The sequence below is a fragment of the Vidua macroura genome, chromosome 3 (assembly GCF_024509145.1).
Source record: "Vidua macroura isolate BioBank_ID:100142 chromosome 3, ASM2450914v1, whole genome shotgun sequence".
In the NCBI taxonomy this organism is placed as follows: Eukaryota; Metazoa; Chordata; class Aves; order Passeriformes; family Viduidae; genus Vidua; species Vidua macroura.
The window spans coordinates 77,995,310-78,012,158 of NC_071573.1; the positions used below are offsets into that span (position 1 = coordinate 77,995,310).

At 37.9% G+C, this 16,849-nt stretch overlaps 1 long non-coding RNA gene across 1 annotated transcript; it reads right to left on the reverse strand.

Moving 5' to 3' along the window:
* Positions 1-1,089: 1,089 nt before the first annotated feature.
* On the reverse strand, positions 1,090-3,880 carry LOC128805075 (uncharacterized). The gene is made up of 4 exons (XR_008436269.1): positions 3,812-3,880; positions 3,495-3,568; positions 1,320-1,392; positions 1,090-1,161 (listed from the first exon to the last, which is right to left on the reverse strand). It is a non-coding gene; the product is annotated as an uncharacterized LOC128805075 (long non-coding RNA).
* Positions 3,881-16,849: the final 12,969 nt, after the last annotated feature.

Sequence of the window (16,849 nt, forward strand, 5' to 3'; positions counted from 1 at the left end):
TACTGTAGTCACACTAAACTGTTCATCACATAGTAGCTTCTATAACTGATGCCGGGGTTTTTTTGAAAACTAGTAAAGAAAATGAAAATTTTTTTGTGAGGAAGCACTTGGGTAACAAAAAAGTGATCCACGAAATGTAAGTGATTCTGCTTAAAACAGTCTGAACTTCCCTTGACCGATTTATGGTTCTAGTTCAGACAAACCTAGAATAGTAAGTATATTCGTTATTCTTTAAGCTATTCACTCTATAAATACTCTTTCATGTCCCAGTGATTTTTCTTCTGGCTCAACAAAATTTTGTTGCATTTCAGTCCTCTCTACATTTTATTCTCTTCTGTATATTCATGACCTTCCTTACATCTGGTTAGTTCCATTTAATTCACCGAAAGAGGAAGAAAAGGTCACACAGTCATTTTAGGAGTTAGACTCCAAGTATGGGTTTTCCAAAACAGTTTTGGTTTGTGTCAGTGTCAAGTTTAGTCTTTCAAAAAATTTAAATGTGTATTTTTTCAGTTATCTCATGTAAAGATATATCCTCTGCTTTATTGCCTCTTTTCCCACAAAAGCAGACAGAAAGTTGGTTGATATCTCAGAATGAGAAGGGGGAGCAATGTGTATCAGCATATCCCAGGAAACAGTTTTTAATAGTATTTCTGTCTTACTATTGCCTTGCATGTGCTCCAGGGCAAATCATTTGCTCACTGAAAAGTTTGGTTTTTCTCTGTAACAACAGGACAATATTCTCATTCCTGATAAAGGACTTCAAGAGCTCCAGGGCAATATTCTGTGTTATTATCAAATGTTACTCTTTCTACTCAACTGGGTATATATTTAAAGTGTTTTTGAAGCATTTGCACATGATAAGGAAATGTTAAAAATGTGAAACATTTGGCTGCAGATGTGCAACTTCACTGTTGCTTTTTCTGGATACATTCCTGTTTCATACACAGGGATGAAATATAGCCTTACAAATGGTGCCATCGAAAGGAGGAATCATCGAGTTCATACAATCAATCAGAGTTCCTAGGTGTCACACAGTAAGAGAATTTCAGAATTCAGTGTTTGATCTCAGTAAGAATTGTATACATCCTTTTATTTCACCAGAGTCACACCAGGATTACACTTAGGAAAAATAGCATTTGATGGTAGAATTTGAACACTCTATAGGCAAAAAAAAAAAAGAAAAGGTTAGATTGTTAAAAGTATTATTTAGATATATGAGCTCTCATAAGAATGGGAGGTTACTTGCCTTCATGGGTGTGACTTTTGCACAACTGATCCTATTCCCTCTCCCAACAGCCAGATATAGAAGAACTTACATGCATTGTGTGGCATACTTCCACCTTTCTCGTGTAAAATCCTCTGTAAGGATCAAGCATATTTGCAATTCATCTGTAGAGGATTAGAGAATCGTAGAATTATTTAGGATGTAAAAGATTCTTAAGCTCATTGAGCATTTCTGAGTCCACATCTAAACCATGTCCCTAAGTGACACATCTACATGTCTTTTGAATACCTGCAGGGAGGATGGTTCCACCACTTCCCTGAACAGTCTGTTCCAATGCCTGGCAACACTTGGTGAAGAAATATTTCATTTCAGGTAATTGTAGAGAGCAACAAATCTCCTCTCAGCCTCCTTTTCTCCAGACTAACCAACACCAGCTTCTCATCAGACTTGTGCACCAGACCCTTCACCAGCTTCATCATCCTTCTCTGGACTTGTTCCAGTGCCTCAAAGTCTTTCTTGTGGTGAAGGGTCTAAAACTGAACACAGGATTTGAGATGCAGGCTCATCAGTGCCAAATACAGGGCAATGATCACTTCCCTGGTCCTGCTGGCCATACAATTGCTGATACAATCCTGAATGCCTCTGGACATCTTGGCCACCTGGGCACACTCCTGGCTCATGTCCAGCTGGGTGTTAACCAGAACCCCCAGTCTTTTCCCTCCAGGGATCTTTCCAGACATTGCCCTGTGCCTGTAGCTCTGCATGGGGTTACTATGACCCAAATGCAGGATCTAGCATTTTGCCTTGTTGAACCTCAAAAAATTGGCCTCAGCCCATTGATCCAGCCTGTCCAGATCCCTCAGTAAAGCCTTCCTACCCTCCAGCAGATCAACACTCCCACCCAACTTGGTGTCATATGCAAACTGATTGAGGGTACATTCAATTCCCTCATCCAGATCATTGATAAAGATATTAAACAAGACTGATCCCAATATTGAGACCTGCAGGACACCATTTGTGACCAGCTGCCAACAAAATTTACCTCCATTCACCACCACTCTCTGGGCCCAGCTGTGCAGACAGATTTTAACCAATGAACAGTGCACCCACCCAAGCCATGAGCAGCCACTTTCTGCAGGAGAATGCTGTGGGAAATGGTGCCAAAGTTCTTACTAAAATCCTAGTAGACACCAGCCACAGCCTTTTCCTCATCCACTTACTAGGTCAAGATGAGGCTGGTTAAGCAGGAACTGCCTTTCCCAACCCCTTGCTGGGTGATTCTGATCCCCTGGTTGTCCTGTAGGCGCTGCATGATGGCACTCAAGATGATCTGCTCCATCACCTTCCCCAGCACCAAGGCCAGGCTGACAGGCCTGTAGCTCCCCAGATCTTTCTTCCAGCATTTCTTGTAGATAGGTGCCACACTTGCAAACCTCCAGCCCACTGGAACCTCCTTGGTGAGACAAGACGTCTAAATGATTGAAAGTGGCTTGGTGAGCTCCTCTGCCAACTCTGTCAGTACCTTTGGGGGATATCATCTCATCCCATAAACCTGTGTGTGTCTGAGAGTACCAGATCACCAGATCATTTCCATTGGGTTATAGGGGCTTCATTCTGCTCCCTGTCCCTGTCTCCCAGCTGAGGGGCTGTGTACCTAAAGAACAGCTTTTGTGTTACTATTAAAGACTGAGGCAAAGAAATACTGCAGCCTTTTCCTCATCTTCTGTCACTGTGTTTCCCCCTGCATCCAATAAAGAGTGGAGATTCTCCTTTTATTCCTGAGGTATTTGTAGACCCATTTCTATTGTCTTTTAAGTTCTGTTTCGTGCTTTTAACATCCCCCTGCATAACCTCATGACATCCTTGTAGTCCTGCTGAGTTGCTGCCCCTTCTTTCAAAGCTCATAAATTCTCCTTTATTTCCTGAGTTCCAGCCAAATCTCTCAATTCAGCTAGGCTGGTCTTCTTCCACAGCACCCTATCTTTCAGCCTGCTCCTACGCCTGTAAGATTTCTTTCTTGAAGAATGTCCAGCCTTCCTGGACTCCTCTTTGTGCTTCAGTACTGCCTCACAGGGGACTCTCCCAGCCAGTCTCCTTAAGAGGCCAAAGTCTCCTCTCTGGCAGTCCAAGGTAACTGTTTTGCTACTACTTTTTTAATTTTTTGATTTCTGTGCCCAGAAGAGCTTCTAAGCATCACATCACTCTGTCCTTCTTTGTTCAAAAACAATGGGTCCAGCAGGGCACCTTCCCTAGCTGGGTCACTTACCATCTGTGTTAAAAAGTTCCACACACTCCAGGAATCTCCTAGAATGTTTCCTCTTTGTTGTGTTGCATTTCCACCTATTAAGTTGAAGTTTCTCATGAGAACAAGGTTAGTAATTGTAAGACTTTTCCCAGCTGCTTATAGAATATTTCATCTGCTTCTTCATCCTGGTTGGGTTGTCTATAACACTCCCACCACTTTCCACTTCCTTGCTGGCCTTTCCCCTGATTCTTACTCATACTCAGTGCTATTGACACCATCATTAAGCCCTGGACAATCAAAACTTTCTCTAACATACAGGATTATTCCTCCTTGCCTACCCCTTCTGAAGAGCTCATAGCCACCCATTGGAACATTCCAGTTGTGCAAGTCATCCCACCATGTTTCTGTAATGGCAGTTGTGTCATAGTTCTGCTCTTGCACAGTGGTTTCCTATTTGTTGCTCGTGCATTGGTGTAGATACACATCAGCTGAATTATTGATTCCACTGCCTTTTTGGGGGAAGAAGCCCTAATTCCTGCATAATCATTCTCTCTAGACTAACTAGCAAGTAGAATGCACCCAGCCAGATAACTCTCAGACCCATTTTTGCTGTAAATCTTTCAAGTGCATGCACTTGATGTTACAATGCAAATCCACAGTTTAGCCTTGTTCCCCACTCACTCGCTCAGAGCCTGGATTGCTAAATGCGTGTTGTGATAGAGTTGTGTGGTGGTTCATCCCACATTGGAATCAGAGCTGTCTTTGAATCAGCTGTCTTTGACAGCTGATACTAAGGAAAATATTAAAACATAAATTATTCAGCCAATGCTATTTTTTCTCCTGGAAATTGGACAGTTTTCCTATCAGGTTTTTAGACTACATACAGTAAGTTTTAGCTGTCTTTAAGGGAGGAAAAATCTTGAAAGCTACTCCAACTACTTTTCTACACTAGTTCTTGAAGACATTTGGTACAACCTCAACAAGTAGATTCTTCTGGCATTTGAAACTGGTAAATGAGAAATTTACATGTTAAAACCTCATAAATTCTGTCAAAACAACTCAATGTGAGTAAGTGCACACACTCAGCCTGTTGGAAATGCCTGCTGGAATTTGGCTTACTGCAAACCTTCATATAAAAGTAATTTTCAAGGCCCTTAGCTTCTGTCCAAGGTAGATACAGCCCATTAGAGGTCTTTGTTTTCATGCTTGTTTTTTGGTTTGGTTTTTTTTTTTTTTTTGCCCTACAAAAATATAATTTAAACCAAAACATTTTTTCTTCTCCTTTTTTTCCCATTAAATGAAAAGCATAGAAATTTGCTTTCAGCTAAAATTTTATTTAATTCATAGTCCTGTGTCTAAAGTAACACAGCCAGGAAGGAAAAGGTTCTCAAGTCTTCACACAAGGTGCCCTTGGGACACTGCCCAGACTACAGTTGTGTGATTATACCCTTCCCACAAACGTGAGCCCTAGGGAAGCAAGAACTGAACTTTTGGTTCATTACAAAATAAATAAATATAGCCACTGAAGTTTTTACCTTTGGAACTGAAGAACTCATGCTGGATACAAAAGAAGATTGGAATTGGAAACTCATCACAGATAAGAAAGTAGAATATGGTAATTTCCATGTTTCGTCTCTTGAGAGCTTGTCAAAATAAATATATTCAGAGACCACATGCAGATGCTCTCATCATTTTAGGCATTGTGCACAACCATATGAAAAAGGGATTAGCACAACAGAAATAAACAGGCCTTTTCTTAGTTCTTTCAAAGACATAGTGGAAGGAAGGAGAAGAATCTCTCTCCTAATTAGAAGGAAAACAAATGAAAAGATTACTGGACTAGAAAAAAATAAAAGAACCAAAAGCAGAAAGAGCATTCAAACTTTTTACTGAACTTTTAAAAAGAAATCAGAATGAAGGGATTGTAGTAGATATTCTCAGAGACAAATCCAATTTCTCTTCACTCAAGGAAGAGCAATTTTTTTCTGTGTCCATGCCAGCATCAATGCTGACATCAGTTATATTTTCAAGGTATCATTTCTTTTTCATTCTAAGATAAATAACTTTCTTATTACTATGTTTGACTGATGTTCACGTTTTATTTTGATGAAAGAGAATAATTTCTGAGTATATGTAAGGTATCTCCCCCATTTTACAACCTTTAATAAACACAATATCTGTGTTTCTTGTATCTTGACACTATCAGCGGTAGATATTGCCATACTGTAACCCAATTTAACTGTTAAAAAACATCGTACTTCATACTTTTGAAGTAGTTATTTTTGCTTTTTGTTACTTTGCTTATGGAAAGAATTTGTGAGAAATAATAGCAGGTGCAGCCAAATGCTGATTCCTGACCTTCATGATGCCTAAGCAGAGAACACCAGTGTCCCTTGCCCAGCAGTAAAAGGAAGGGTGGCAGCAACTTCACCATCACTGGGTTGCTGGGTCTGTGTTGCTGCACATCCAGAGCCATTCTGCCTTTCCTGCAATGGAGCAAAGAGAGTACCCAAGGAGCTACTGTAATTCCTGTTTGTGAACTATGCTGGAGATGGTGAATTCCTTGGCTTTACAAATTATGCCGCATATATATATTGCTTTCACTGATGTGAGATTCGTGGCTAATGGCTCACAGAGTCAGAAAAAGGGACACCACCACAGGACTTTTGATATACATTATTTTAAAATAGCCCGTAAGAGAGAATATTTGTATAATGTTACGTTTGAGATTTTCCAAATCACATAGGTACCCCTATAGCTCTGGTCTGTGTTCACAGAACCATGCAATATTCTGATTTGGAAGGGACCCACAAGAATCATCATGTCCAGTTCTTAAATGAATGGCCCCTAGAGGGATCAAACCCAAAACTGGTGTTATTAGAGTCATCCTCTGACCAACTGAGCTAAGGCAGCTCCTCCATAAACCTTTTGGAAGTTTGCACTCTTTTAAGAGTAGCAGAAGAAGCATACCTTAACACCTTTGTAAATCCAGGCCCTAACTCACATCAAATTCTAATTACCTGCAGGATCCTCTCTTTCTAAGGACTTTTTTCATAGCTATGCCACTTTTTCATAGCACCAGAGCTGACCATAAAACAGGGTCCTGTTATTAGAGTATAAAACTTATTTTATAACTTTAATTCATGAAGGCCTATTGAAATCAATAGAATACCTCTAAATTTCATGCTTCACTATTTATTGTAATTTTGCTCATATGTAAGAGATAAATACAACTGGATTTCTTGTAGATCATAGGTCACTGAATTTAAAAGAGATACACTTGCTTTTGCCCTTACTGAATTCTGCTTGACTGAAACACAATTTCTGGAAAAACATGCGTCCTTGAGATGATGCCATGGAGAACCTAATATTTCCTTCAACAGTATGTTGTATTGCTCAATATTAGTCGTATGAATATTCTGCAAAATTGTTTTCCTTTGCATATTTGGCTTCAGCTTTCATAAATTGATTGTGTCTTCTCCTACAGTACACACTTTTGATGTTATGTTTTGGTCTTTTTGTTGTTTTGGTTTTTTTTTCAAATATTTCTAAGCTATCAATAAACACTGTAAGTTGCCTCACTGACAACTATTTTATAAGTCAAACTAGATGATTGAAGTCTTCCAGCAAACCTCACAAACTTTGCAATCTTCCTTGCAAACCACTTTGTTTTGGTTATTTTTTCCTCCACACTCTTCAGTTTCCAACATCCCCTTGAGGATCTGGAAACTAGAACACTGTGAAATACAGACATTAATCCATACATCCAATTGTTTAAATTCTACTTTCTGCTTAACCTGTTTTCACATGCAGAACCTCCTAAGGCCTTTTTTTCCATAATATTAAACTCCCCCAAAAATTTTTCTACAATGAGTTTCTCAAATTAGATACTCACATCCATATCTACTACTTCAGTCTGGTTTTAACTGACACAATTTCAGCATGATCTGTGTTAATAAGTTCTGTATTCAATAAATACTTATGAATATCTTGACTTACATGATATCTTATTTTTCAGGGTCTCACCTTTGATCAACTCCTGCATGGTGCAACAGTCTCCTTAACAACAGTGATTTCAGAGCAGTTGTCACTTGATGCAAAATGAAACTTAAATACGTCCAAAAGCCCTTGCACATATGTTAATGATGCTTGGTTTATTATTAATGTAGACTCCGGTGGGAGAAGCAGATCAGTGCATAAACCCTAATCTATTAATTAAATGGACCAAAAGGGGGTAATCTCTCTTCAGTAATGTGGCTCTCTAAGCTTCCCAGGATCCTGGATCCCATGGAAACTCAGGGATAAACAAAAAATATATGTAATGGGATAGGAAATGGTCTTGGGTTCTAATTAGTGGTTTTAATAAGCTTGTATTCAAATTTTTGTCTCTCTCTACTGAAGTTCACAAGTTTTGCAGTGTCAGAAGTTCTCCATTTCTCAAGGAAACCTGACAAACTTGAAACAAGCTCCATTCCTTTGCTACAAGGAAAACACACATGGGCCTAGCCCCAAAGAGACATCTCAAAGGAGTTGGTTAAAGCCATCAGCCTGTCTGGGCTTGCAGGACTGAGATCTGGGACTGCCTGTGTTGAGAAACAGGTCAGCCACATCAACATACACACTCCAAAGAAAAACTCCTGTTGAAGTTGTAGCTGAATGCCTTGTCTCTCAAAAGAGGACCAAGGAAGCAAATTCACACAGACAGTGGAGCTGGTTCAAGGGCCATCCAAGTAACTCACAGTAAAGTTCTAACACAAAAGTGATGGTGGAAGTGTCTGAGGAGCCCCTTCATACTCATGGGCTTGAGTTCATAAGTCATCTCTCATCAGTGACAAAAAGAGATATTTAATAAATGGAGTAGAGGAGAGAAAAACATCCTGAAAATCCCCTGTCATTTACCTTTTACAAGTACAGAAGTCCAGAGGCTAAAACTCAGAAGAACTAAACCAGAATTGAAACATTTTATATAAATATTCTGACCTGATGCCCCTTCATAAAATGGGACAACACTACCATGAAACGCTGACTGTTTTTCCCCCTGCTCCCTCTGCCAGTGTTTTTCCACACTCCAGAGTCAGTGTGCCAGGAAAACCCCTGACCCCTGGCCAAAACACTCTCTCACACAGTTACCTTTTAGATCTAAGTGTACTCATCTTATTCTATGACCAGACCTTACTAGATCAATAGAGCTAGGCTTTTCTTCACTGGGAGATATGTTTGCCTTTATCTATGGCTGAATTTTTTTTTGAGTATTTCTAGCCTTATTTAGCTCTTCAGTTGAAAACAAAGTACCCTGTCAAAAAGAAGACAAACATTTGAAAGAAAACTGTACTTTCATCACAGACTTTCTTCTATAAGCTTCAAATTTAGTGAGAGACTTGTGGCTCCATAACTGTATACAAACAAGGAAAACCTTTTGACCTCTGTCCTTTTCTCATAAGTATATTAAAAGACAAAAAGTTTTTACTTTTTTTTTTCCCATGAGGAAGATTTCCTTCCCTTTGAAGATACTCCATCAAGATAAAATTTTCTCACATCAATATACTTTCACATAAATATACTTCATTTTGTTTTCATGTCAATCTAAAGGGAGTAAGAATGGAAAATTCCAAAGTTGATTTTAATAAATTAATAATAATGATGCTATCCTGTTTAAACTTCTGCATGTGCTACTTGGTATAGAATAACCTCAAGCAAAGAGAGTCTTCAATGAAACCCTTCAAAAAGGAATATGGATTTGAATTTAAGAATGAGAAACTTTATATTTACACCATGGCAGATGAAAGAGATTCTATCTGTAACATGAAAGCTTTAAAAACATTAAGTCCAAGGTAAACAAAGAGAAATACAAGCAAGTGTTCAGCAACTACATTGGAATTTGCAACAAGATGCCAGTAGTCAAAGGAACATCCATTCAGGCTGGCTGAGGACTGTGACACTGTGACACCTTTCATGTGCATTTGCAAACGGTTTTGGCCCTGAGATCCCAGGGTTCCTGTTCTAGTGAATTTTTCCTATGTGAAATCTGAGGGCAGAGATTTCTCTTTTATCAAGTCAGGGAATGAGGAAAGAATGCACTTTATTAATCAAATTCCCTTTTCTTCCACCATGTGCTTCTGTGTACAAAATTTAAGATGGTAACATGAGTGAAAAACAGAGCTTAGGACATAAGGGTTGGCAAAATTATGAATAAGGGAGAAGCTTCCTTTCCTTAAAAATGAGAAAGGACATTTCAAAATATATGATGCCTGTTTAGCATTAACTAAGATTCAAAGGAAACCTGTCTATAAAGGCTAAATTACACCAAAATTACACGATGGTCAGGATATAACCCCAGTCCTGGTCAGAGCTTCTAGCATGCCTGAGGTTGGATTATAATGTCCATTTCCCTTGTAGTCCTTCAAATCATTCTTTTCCTAAAACAGACAATTTCAGAATTCTTAGAAGGTGAAATACATGTGTTTGTTTGATTCAATTAGAATATCTCCATGTTGAAGTTAGAACTGAGAAAGACCTCCGATATTTTTTACCCCTTGACCTCTGCAACAAGGGTCATTTTTTTATTGTGCTCTACGGGTGCTTTCTACAGTAAGTGACGTTGTTTCAGCCTTAATAGGCCATTGGGTTGGAGACCATTTTCTACACCTGCAAGGAAAAAAGCTGAAATTAAACCTCACAAGGACAATTTACTCAGTAAAGGGGAAGTTTTTTACTGCTCAACAGTGACACCTCTTGATATTCAGCAGATACTGATAACCTTCAAAGATAATTTAATGCAGTTTGCAGGACAGAGTACTGCAGGCAGTGCGGCTTCTCCCAGAGGAAAGCTTTTACTTTCTTGGTTTATTCAGGAAAAAGCAGCTCAGCATCCAATCTATTGTTCCAATATGAGAGGCTCAGGAAATGAAAAAATTTATAGGAGACCAGCTCAGAACAGTAAATCTGTATCCCCAGAAAATGCCTTTGTCATGAAATTAGAAAGTTTTTAAAATGTCACAAAAGGAAAAATATTGCAAAAGACATCAGCTTTGAGCTTTTCTTCTGAAATGTTAATATTTTTAATATGATTGTTGAAATCAATATCTACCCAGAAAATTTTTTATTCATTCAAATCCTACTTTGTGTCAGAATCTTTTATTATCAAACTTTTCATATGTATAGCTTCTACAAAGACCTATACCCAAAAGTCAGCAAAGACTCTGGCTACTTGCATATTCAGTTAAATAGAATTTGTAATAGCAACAATTGAATTTATTAACTCTTTAAAGCACTACTATAATGCAAATGAAAATTTAGAATGAAAAAAGACAAAGAACTGAAAAACTGAACTAAATATAAATGAAGTTGAACAAGTATCCTTCCAGTCGGATATGGAATATGGCCTACCTTTCTGGTAACTGCTTTAGCTGGCTCTGAGACTGTATTTGGGATCTAGCCATGAAAAGTTTAAATAATCATTCTTTCTAGGCCAAATGCTGAGTGTTAGAACAAGAAATTTTGGCTCACATTTATCTCTATAACAGATGTTGATTGGCCGGCTGAAACTTGTTCATGCATTTTACAAGTGCACCCTTTTGCCAATTCAACAGAAGCATTTGTGAGGAATCCAAACACATTCATTTCTGTTGGAACTCTAGCTTTATTCTGCTTGTGGTACAAGTTCATTAGTGAAATAGCTGTAGATGAGCTGAAAATAGCTTGGCATTTAGGTTTCCTCCACTGGCACCAATTAGCATTATGGAATAACAAGATCTATGAAGAAAATCTCTGGGGACTATAGCATAGATAGTAAATGTGTGAACAAAGAGTTAATTCCTAGCTAATAAATTCTCAAGACACTGAAATGACTTAGTTGTGAATAGGTTTAATAATTTAGTGCCAATAATAGACAGATTGCAAATTGCAAGGTTTATTTCAAAACCAGCAAAAACTGCACAGAGAGAGGATAACAGTAAAAGAAAAAGTGCTAACCTAGAGGGAAAAAAATGTGAAAGCTGTAGGGAAGATTTAGGAGCAGCAATGGTTTTAAGGGCACTCTCTTTATGTTTGTCATTATTTTTTACGTGGAGCTTTAAAACATGCCTACCAGTAAAATGTTGATTCTTCATAATTTGTAAATCAGCTACTTCATTGTTTGTAAGAAATCAGCTGTTACTTTTGTCTAGTAGTAGAGTAATACTTGGTGCTAAAAATCTGGGATGCATGCTATGCCTGCATACCATAACAAAATCCTGCTGTCCAAGTTTTGCAATATGTCTTAGAAGTAAACAAATGTGAAAAAGCACATCAGACATGGAATAAACAAAACCCCAGAGGTGAGACACATAACTGAAAATGCTCCTTATTTCTGGGCAGTGAAACTTGCCATTTTAATGATGGCAGGGTTGTCTGTCTGAAATATTTTGAGAAAAGCTATTTGAAACATCTTTTGGCCTCAACCTCAAGTTATATACACATGGGGACATTGAAATAGAGCCAGGAATATTTTAATGCTGATTTTTGGAATCACATTATAGCACCCTACCTATTTTCAGAGTCTTAAGGAATTAGGAGAATAAAAGTATTTAATTTTGTGAGTTGAATTCTTTATCTGAAAGTGGATCTATTTCATTCCTCTGCAACCCGAGATGGGAACACCTTCATATAATTAACCCAGTAAATGAGTAAAGATCCATAGACTGGATTTTCTGTTGTATTTTTTGGGAAGAGACTCTTCTCTCTGCTCAGTCCATATAGCTAGATTTAATTTTCTGAGCAGATTTCATCCTGTGAATGCACAGACACACATTAAGACTTGCATCCACATAGGAGAGTCACATACACAAAGGAAAGAAAAATAAATTGCCCCAGCAAATATAGCACAATATAATACTAGGACTCAAACTGACACAAAAGCAGAGACTAAATAATACAATACCACTGGAAACTCAAGGCATCTAAAAGCCAAGAATGCACCTTCAGTAAGAAGTATTTTCCTTCCTTCTTTGGCGTCTGTTGACCTATACATCTGATAACAAGAGATTACTCTTTTTTTATTTTAGATTAGTCAGAAAAGCTCAAATACTTGGCTATAAGACAATTTCCCAACGCTCTATTAATCAAAATATCTCTTTAAACTTTTATGTAAACACAGCCTAGTTATACCAACCTAGTTTTCTAATGGATTTTACTTTCCCTAACTTTAGACAGCTAAATAAAAGTTAAACATCTAGTCTAAGCTAGCCATCTGGGCTACTGTTATATCCAAAAGAGGGACAGACAGCCAGGCAGAGAGAAGGGCACCTCTAGAGTGTCTTTGTCTGACATCCCTTTTTACTCTAAGCTCTCAGATAAGACAGCTCTGGATAGCTCTGCCATTTCACTCTTTTAGCCACCATTGAAGTGTAAATAACTGAACTACGTCTCCCTCTCGTTTAGGTGAGTCCAGCTATGCAAGATGAATTTCCAACCTATGAGTTACACCTCCCCCATTAGTTTTTTGGCACCTTTGTTCTATGCTAAAAGCACAAATACGTCATTTTTTAAATAGCACAAATGGAAGAGGCAAATAAGGACTTTACCCAGCTACTATATATCTCCCTTGCTCCTTCTAAACAAAATATGTGAGAGGCAGGCAGGATAAAAAGAAGCATCCTTTGTGTGGTTTCTACTGCTTCAGATTTACCCTGAGAATTGTGCCACTCATATTCTCCCTTCAAAACAAATTATATGCTTTTAAATAAAATACAGTAAAGTCAATCCCTCATTTGGAAATTTTAAAAGTGCAGTTGTGTCCTAGATACTTATAATTATCAAAAGACAGTTTGAAAAGAAAAAAAAAGAAAAAGAAAAAATTAAACAAGTTCACCTTTTTCTTTATTTTAGACAGACCTTGAAGTTATATAAGAACAACTGACCTGTTTCTGATGAACAAGATATAAAATAATAACATTAATACATTTTCTTGAAATCTTTAAAGTTTTATAAATTGCCCATGGAGGTTTGTGAACCAAGGTCACTCTGTGTCTTTTCATTCTTTTAATTATCTAGTTCCAGCCTGATACACTAGCCTTGCTAATTGGACACAGAGAAATCCCTTATCAGTGAAGTTAGAAAAGGACCTATGAAAAAGGTGTGGGAGACTGCTCTAAATCAAAGAAGAGGAACGGAACAGAAGGAAAGCCAATCAACTGTACCCCTCCGAGCTGTGAGTTTATAGGAAAAGCTCAGCCTCGTTGGATGGAGGAATAAACGGCCAGCAGGTAGTTACACGTCATTGACCTCTCCCTGACAGATACTCTTGTGAGAGGAGCCAAATGCAGTTTCACACCTGCCCTTAATTTCTTGGGGAAGGCAAGATTTTAAGCAGTAGCTTGTGCTTTGGGGTGTGTAGGTACTAAATCCAATGTTATTCATTTTTATTCCCATATCTCCAAGAAGATCATCCATACCCTCTCAAAGCCCAGTGAGGGAATTAATTGTCCTGTCTGGTTTTTACCATTTTCATGCACATTTGACAGGTGCGATGCACACCAAAAAGTCTGTAGCTCTTTCAGTCTCTATCTGGTAGATTAAGAAATGTGCATATCTGTACTATCCTTGACTTTCTCATCCTTTTCCTTTCCCAGCACTTCTCCATATTCTTCAAGGCTGTCAGTGATTTTTCTTCTCTAAATCATGGCTTGTCGTTTGAACCGTAGCTCCCTTCCATCTCAGATCTTACATTTTGAATTTGGATGATCACTTTAAGCAATTCACTTTCCCCTCTTCTTCCTTTTTTAGTATGAAATCTATTTGTTCATCATCTCTTTCATTTCCTCTGTGTCCTAATGAACCTCTGCAGTGTATATGTCGGTATCTAAGTCTTGTTCTTCTGCCTCTGCATTTTTTCCCCAGTGCTCAAATGTCAGCTGTCCACAGAGGTATCCAAAACTATATCTGATTTTTACAAGCTGTATTTAGTCCACTGTCATAAGGTGCTTCCACCTAAAAACCCATATGGCTAGCACCCTAATATATTGTTCTTAACATAGGAGTGTACACAATTAAATATTTCAGAAATACTGAACTCTTTATTCATCAGAAGATATTACCAAAGCACCCATTTGTACCCATTGAAATCCCATTGTAACATCATGCAGAGTTCAAAAGAATCAGTCAGGCTTCCAGAGAAAACACAGGGGTATTGTAGGAGAAGAGACAAGAAGACATTATCTTGTCAATAGGAAAAATACTGTTTCATATGTTGGAAATGGAATTGATTCTGTTTGGTTTACAGACATGAAACTGAAAATTCTCAACCTTTTAATTCCTAAAATTTTCCATGGCATTTCCATGACATGCAAAAGGCATAACAGTGCTTTGGCATGTTGGCAAAGTGACGATCAAAGTGCAAAGTGCAGATCAAACAGCATTCACCTGCAATTGCTTTGACATGTTTGTTTAGCTAACTTTCTTCTAGATCACACTATTTGTGACTTCATAGTGCACTCTGGGGTTTGCATCCAATGAACACCTAGCTTCACTCACATCCAATGTTTTGAAGAAAAAAAGCCTGAACTTCTGCACACTTGGAACTGTGAGGAAGATCACATGTATATTGACCATTTTGGCACACAGCTTTCCTTAGTTATTTAAATGCTGCTGTCTGTAAAAGTATGAAAAAGTCATCATTATTGCTGACCTCAAGACCTTCTTGACCAGAAGCATCCCTTCATGTCAAATCCTTCTCATTATATATTTGAAAAATATCAGGTGGCAGAAAGCAACGAGTTCCGTGCTGAGTACTAGCACCCAAATGTCTCTACCCTTTGAACATAGTGTTGGGTCTAGCCAGCAAGTACTGCACACACATATAAAGGAACAAATCCAGCATTGGAGATCACATCCAACAGGCAGGTTTTGTGCAGCCATTTGTTTTGTAGAGTAAGAGGGTGGCTTTGTACAAAAAGCTCTGTGCAACCAGCCTCTTGTTTTAGAGAATAGTCCCAGCAAATTTAGCATCATCTTATGGTAACTCAAATACCAGCTGAAAAGAGCACAACTGAATCTATCCACTTCATTCAGGATTTGGTGTATTTCTATGTTTTAAAAATTTTAAATTTTGAAATGCCATAAAGTCAATTTATGCCATCCCATAAATTCAATTGTACTCTGATTAAATTAGAGAAACATGCAAAAACATGAGACTAACGCAGCATTATGAGAGACAATCAGAAAGCTTTCTGCTTTTTTTTCTCAGAAGCATAGTGCTATTTCCCTTTTTTTTTGATCTTTGATGCTTTATTTTAAGAAAATAAATTGAATACTTTTCTGCAAAACCTTTCCAGAAGGTTATTCTTACTTATGTATTTCATTCACACTGCTTCTCACACTTCCATTATGCCTTATTTTGTTCTGTTTTCCTTCAGCATAGAGGAAACAAACAAAATTAGACAGAATATTTTGAGGTGTTCAACTCCAGGACAAAACAATCATAACAAACCACATTTTAGAGAAAGCACTATCATGTCCCTTTCTTACCTCTTGTCTCCATTAAAAGGGGCCTTTCAATGAATTGGAAATTCCTTCTAGCAGAGATGCATCTCTTAACAGTAAAAGTGATATTTTGCTCATGCAGTTTATGCTGACTGCATGCATAAAAGTTGAAGCTATGAATAGAGTTGCTTATGTTGCTGGTTTTGTGAGTATAAAAATGTCACTAAACATCATATCCCCTAACTAGTACAGTCATAATGACAAAACCCACATAGATGTGGGCTTCGTTTCCACTCTAGTGATAATAAAATGACACCTGATTTAAGCTGCTGACAGTCCTGAGAGATTTGAAAGTTGGAACAGGTCCATGACAAATAGGTATCACAAGAAAGATTAATGTCATTTAATGCAAATGGTTGGTGTGGTGTATCATGCATGTCTCAGTCAGTGCAAGCTCTTTTTAGCGCGTAAAGAGCACATTTACACTTGTTCAGACTTGTGTTAACTTGTAATTAGTTTAGACTAGGAATAGTCTTACACATAAGGCTAATAAAGTCTTTTTCTTTCAGACTGGTAAAATTACAAGTAAAGTAGATCTCTAATATGCACTAGATGCAGACAATAGCCTCAAATCAGTAATCTACAGTGTACATGCCTAAAGGTAAGAGAGTGGACTCCTACCCTGTGAGGCTTAGATTTCTATTAAGTTTTATTCTATAGAAAATGAGGTGTTTTGGCAGATACTCTAGTAGTTACCTAGATAATTTACAGCTTTTCCCATTTTCTTTATCATCACCTTCAAGACAAACTTTTTAAAGCTGAAATTTAAGATTTACTGCCTCATCTATCCTCTATTCACTCAGTTTCGGCTATTGTCGAAGACTTGGTGAAACCATAATAGTGAAAGGAAAAATCAGCAA